At 39.9% G+C, this 6,203-nt stretch overlaps 1 long non-coding RNA gene across 1 annotated transcript; it reads right to left on the reverse strand.

Moving 5' to 3' along the window:
- Positions 1–960: 960 nt before the first annotated feature.
- LOC129856725 (uncharacterized) lies at positions 961–1,631 on the reverse strand. Its single transcript, XR_008759802.1, has 3 exons — positions 1,530–1,631; positions 1,359–1,432; positions 961–1,200 (listed from the first exon to the last, which is right to left on the reverse strand). It is a non-coding gene; the product is annotated as an uncharacterized LOC129856725 (long non-coding RNA).
- Between the last annotated feature and the right edge of the window lie 4,572 nt (positions 1,632–6,203).

The raw sequence follows: 6,203 nt of genomic DNA on the forward strand, positions 1-6,203 counted from the left end.
ACACATTGCACACCCTTTAGCTTGTACATTTTCATCTCACAAGATTTTAAAATAATTTTTGAAAATGTAGAATTTCAATAGCTCCTTGGTCATGTGACCTGGTGACTTCAAACATGGTTCAGAAAGTCCACTCAGTGGGCCAACACATTGCACATCCTTTAGTTAGGCAATTTTCATCTCTCACATTTTTACATGAATCTTTCCAAATGTAAAATTTCAATAGCTCCTTGGTCATGTGACCTGGTGACTTCAAACAAGGTTCAGAATATCCACTCAGTGAGCCTACACACTGCACACACTTTAGTTTGTCTATTTTCATCTCACATGATTTTACATAAATTTTTCCAAATGTAAAATTTCAATAGCTTCTTGGTCATGTGACCTAATGTTCCTTGACTACCCTTCTATATTGGACACTCTTGTTTCTGTACTGTAAAATTACGCAGTGTAGAGTACATTTTTCATAGTTTCAAATTTGCAATAGTTCCTTGGTCATGTCAATTACACACCTAAGAAGCATGCAGTGGATATACACCCATATTGCATAAACTCTAGTCATGTATCTTCTATATTGTTGTACATTAATATTAGTTTGACAATTAGGGGGTTCAGTCCCGTGTTGTGTTTACCCTTTTTCTTTAATATTTATCTACAATAATTGGTAGTTCTAAGTACTTATTTCCCTGTTTTTTATTTTTCCACAGTATTTAACTACGGTACACAATAGGAGAGAGACAGAATATCTCCTTTCATCGTTAATATCAACCATAAAGGGCAAAGTACGAAAGTCATGGTATTAATTGTCCAAAGCAGGGATGGAGAGTGAGCTAGTTAGGTAGGCTGCAGTGGGTTTGCTGGTCAATACATATACTGAACATGTAACCACAGTGATGGTGGCCAGTAAATCAATGAATAAAAATGTAATATTGACAAATTAAACACAAATTGTAGACCTTTAATCTTTCCCAACATGTCAACAGACACTTAACTTCAATTAGGTATGAAACATTTCACAGAGTTAACTTTCTCTTTATCCCTGGTTGATGATTTCAGAGCCTCTTCAGTGTGGATGGGGTATAGCATACATTTTCAACAACAAAGACTGCACTTCCAGTTTGTGTTCTTTACTCTGTTGAACTCTTTTGTCTTCATTCCTAGTTACAGCACATGGAACCACCGTTGGCATGCAAAACATTCAATCTAAAACAAAACAAAGCGTAACACGTTATAAATAATATAAAATATCAATGCAGTATGACGAATGATGAATTTGCCATCCATTGTGTTATATCAAAAATTGTCTTACATGCCGTCACTGTTGTCAAAAGATTATAAACATGTTAAATAAAGTTACTAACCCAGTCAGTCTTTGGGCCACATCCAGGTTCTTTATCAGTGGCACACATGAAGCAGTTGTTGGCTTTGTTGAACTCTGAAATCATAGGCAAGAACTGAACATTTGGCTGTCCTACACAACTACATAAAAATAAAGAATTTACATTTACTTTGAATTAAATGTCATTACCTACCAGACATTTTTAGTATATCCTCAGCCATTTCTTTTCGCAGTTGCTCCATGTGTTTTTGAAGGTTCCATATCAATTTGGGGAAGTTCTGTGCAACTTCCTTGGCCATCTACACCAAAAAATAAAATAGAGTTTTTGACCTAATTGTCACATAACAACTAACCATTCATTATTGAAAATATAACTATCAAACCTGCATTACAAAGACCCCACAGCTGAAGGTGTCCTGCTGCATGGTGGGAGTTATTTCCCCTCCTTTCCACTTTATGTACACCCAGTTGTCTTTTCCAAGGCAGGATCTTCACATTTTTAAGTATTCTCTTTTTTATGTAAACATAATGGAATTCTGATTTAGTTATAGGCAAATGAATACACAAGCCAAATTTGGATGCCGTTTCCTTATCAGTATAATCTAATACTAATTTATTAGTAGAGGTAATTTCCTTTATACCCCATTCTACATAAACAGCCTAAATTATAGGCACTGAACCATTTACAGGACAATAATAAAAGTAGTATATAGGATCCAACCCTATCACAGAGTGAGTAAATGTAGAGCGTTTGTAGACTTTAAGAAAAAAATATTAAGTGACAGTTTCATCAGTATGTGCTTAAAGAAAGTCATATCACAAAGATCACAGATGACAGTGCCCACCAAATCTATGACAATAGAGAATGAATTGTAAGCACCAAAGTGTGTTTGTCAAAATTATATCTGAAAATGTCAGTTGTTGAACATAATACTTCTATTTGCAATAGCAATTTATGATATATGCAGTTGAGGAATATTCCATGTACCAACACTACATGTAGGACGGACATAAGACATTCAAACATACAGTATTTTTTTATTTCAGCTTTATTCAACCAGGTAAGCCAGTTGAGAACAAGCTCTCATTTACAACTGTGACCTGGCCAAGATAAAGCAAAGCAGTGTGACACAAACAACAAAACAGAGTTTCATATGGAATATACAAACCTACAGTCAATAACACATTACAAAAGTCTATATACAGTGTGTGCAAAGGAAGTAACACGGAACCCAAACCGGCTGCGCGCGTGCACCATCATGCGCTATGGTGCATAAATGTATTTTGTCCCCCTACACCAAACGTGATCACGACACACAGGCTAAAATATCAAAACAAACTTTAAACCAATGACATTCATTTGGGGACAGGTCGAAAAGCATTAAACCTGTATGGCAATTTAGCTAGTTAGCTTGCACTTGCTAGCTAATTTGTCCTATTTAGCTAGCTTGCTGTTGCTAGCTAATTTATCCTGGGATATAAACATTGAGTTGTTATTTTACCTGAACTGCACAAGGTCCTCTACTCCGACAAATTAATCCACACATAAAACGGCCAACCGAATCGTTTCTAGTCATCTCTCCACCTTCCAAGCTTTTTCATTGTTGAACTTATATGGTGATCGGCATCTAAACTTTCATAGTATTCCGACGACTACCGGCAAAACTGTTAATCTTTCAATCACCCACGTGGGTATAACCAATGAGGAGATGGCACGTGGGTACCTGCTTCTATAAACCAATGAGGAGATGGGAGTGGCAGGACTTTCAGCGCGATCTGCGTCAGTAATAGAAAGGAGTTCTATTTTAGCCCTAGGCATCGCAGACGCTCGTTGGCGAAGGCGAGCAGTGTGGGTGCAATAATTGAATAACATTGATTTCTAAATTTATTTTGCGACGCTCACGCACGCGACATGTCGGTCTGGTCAGCATGTAAGATTAGGGAGGTAAGGCAATGAATAGGCCGTAGTGGCGAAATAATTAGAATTTTGCAAATAAACACTGGAGTGAGATGTGCAGAAGATCAATGTGCAAGTAGAGATACTGTGGTGCAAAGGAGCAAAAAATATAAAAAATATAAATAAAATAAATAACAATATGGGGATGAGGTAGTTGGATGGGCTATTTACAGATGGGCTACGTACAGATGCAATGATCTGTAAGCTGCTCTGATAGCTGATGCTTAAAGATAGTGAGGGAGATATGAGTCTCCAGCTTCAGTGATTTTTGCAATTCGTTACAGTCATTGGCAGCAGAGAACTGGAAGGAAAGGCGGCCAAAGGGGGAATTGGCTTTGGGGGTAACCAGTGAGATATACCTGCTGGAGCACGTGCTACGGGTGGGTGCTGCTATGGTGACCAGTGAGCTGAGATAAGGCGGGGCTTTACCAAGCAAGGACTTATAGATGACCTGGAGCCAGTGAGTTTGGCGACGAATATGAAGCGAGGGCCAGCCAACGAGAGCATACAGGTCGCAGTGGTGGGTAGTATATGGGGTTTTGGTGATGAAACGGATGGCACTGTGATAGACTGCATCCAATTTGCTGAGTAGAGTGTTGGAGGCTATTTTATACATGACATCGCCAAAGTCAAGGATCAGTAGGATGGTCAGTTTTACGAGGGTATGTTTGGCAGCATGAGTGAAGGATGCTTTGTTGCAAAATAGGAAGCCGATTCTAGATTTCATTTTGGATTGGAGATGCTTAATATGAGTCTAGAAGGAGAGTTTACAGTCTAACCAGACACCTAGGTATTTGTAGTTGTCCACATATTCTAAGTCAGAGCCGTCCAGAGTAGTGATGCTAGGCAGGTGGGCAGATGCGGGCAGCGATCGGTTGAAGAGCATGCATTTAGTTTTACTTGCATTTAAGAGCAGTTGGAGGCCACAGAAGGAGAGTTGTATGGCATTGAAACTCATCTGGAGGTTAGTTAACAAAGTGTCCAAAGAGGGGCCAGAAGTATACAGAATGGTGTCGTCTGCATAGAGGTGGATCAGAGAATCACCAGCCGCAAGAGCAACATCATTCATGTATACAGAGAAGAGTCGGCCCGAGAATTGAACCCTGTGGCACCCCCATAGAGACTGGCAGAGGTCCGGACAACAGGCCCTCCGATTTGACACACTGAACTCTATCAGAGAAGTAGTTGGTGAACCAGGCGAGGCAGTCATTTGAGAAACCAAGGCTGTTGAGTCTGCCAATAAGAAGGTGGTGATTGACAGAGTTGAAAGCCTTGGCCAGGTTGACGAATATGGCTGCACAGTAATGTTTCTTATCGATGGCGGTTATGATACAGTTTAGGACCTTGAGCGTGGCTGAGGTGCACCCATGACCAGCTCAGAAGGTACGTGGTATTCGAAAAGGGGACCGTCTTAAACAGCTAAACCAAAGGGACCGTTTTTGGATTTACAAACTACAGGCCACTAAGTACCCTGGTTTAAATGAAGATATGGATTTCCCACCTTTCCTGTAAGGTCGTGATAGGTCCATTTTCTGTTATCTAATGGACATTTTGCTCTATTGCCCTCAGCTATGTTTAGACTGTTGTTGTCCATGTTTTCTGTGTTCTAGTGTACTATTGAATAGATGGTTCTCCTATTCTTGGAATTTTGGCACCCAGTCATATTTAAGGTTAGAACTACCTTTCTAGGCGTTCTGATGCTTCTAGCTTTGAGTTGAATTTTTTGATGACCTATCTACATTTCACTTTTTAATGTGAAAAGTATTGCTTACTAGGTGTTGTCCAATGAATTGTGTAACCACTCCCTCTTCAAACCAGGGCTGATTGGAAAAAGCTGCTCAAAAGAGGACATTGTATTATAATTTTTTTGTACTCCTTAACAAAGACCATGCAGCCGAAACACGTCTGAGTTTTTAAACTTTGTTTCCATTGAACATGCCATACATATAAAGGCATTTTAATTAATTATGTGAAGAGTGCCTTGGTTGTTTTTGATAACAGTCCATCATTACATTAAGACATGAAGGTCGGTCAATGCGGATAATTTCAAGAACTTCAAAAGTTTCTTCAAGTGCAATCGCAAAAACCATCAAGCGCTATGATGAAACTGGCTCTCATGAGGACCACCACAGGTTAGAAATACCCAGAGTTACCTCTGCTGCAGAAGATAAGTTCATTAGAGTTAACTGCACCTCAGATTGTTTCCCAAATAAATGCTTCATAGAAATCAAGAAACAGACACATCTCAACATCATGTGAATCAGGCCTTCATAGTCAAATTGCAGCAAAGAAACCACTACTAAAGGACACCAATAAGAAGAGACTTGCTTGGGCCAAGAAACACGAGCAATGGACATTAGACGGGTGGAAATCTGTCCTTTTAGTCTAATGAGTCCTAATTTGAGATTTTTGGTTCCAACCGCATGTGTCTTTGTGAGACAGGTTAAAAGATGATCTCCGCATGTGTTGTTCCCACAGTGAAGCATGGAGGAGGAGGTGTGATGGTGTGGGGGTGCTTTGCTGGTGACACAGCCAGTGATTTATTTAGAATTCAAGGTACACTTAACCAGCATGGCTACCACAGCATTCTGCAGCAATACACCATCCCATCTGATTTGCACTTAGTCCCACTATCATTTGTTTTTCAACAGGACAATAACCCAACACACCTTTAGGCTGTGTAAGGGCTATTTGACCAAGAATGAGAGTGATGGAGTGCTGCATCAGATAACCTGGCCTCCACAATCACCCGACCTCAACCCAAATGAGATGGTTTGGGAAGAATTGGACCGCAGAGTGAAGGAAAAGCAGCCAACAAGTGCTCAGCATATGTGGGAACTCCTTCAAGACTGTTGGAAAAGCATTCCATGTGACGCTGGTTGAGAGAATGGCAAGAATGTGAAAAGCTGT

This window comes from Salvelinus fontinalis, chromosome 6, assembly GCF_029448725.1.
Source record: "Salvelinus fontinalis isolate EN_2023a chromosome 6, ASM2944872v1, whole genome shotgun sequence".
Lineage (NCBI taxonomy): Eukaryota > Metazoa > Chordata > Actinopteri > Salmoniformes > Salmonidae > Salvelinus > Salvelinus fontinalis.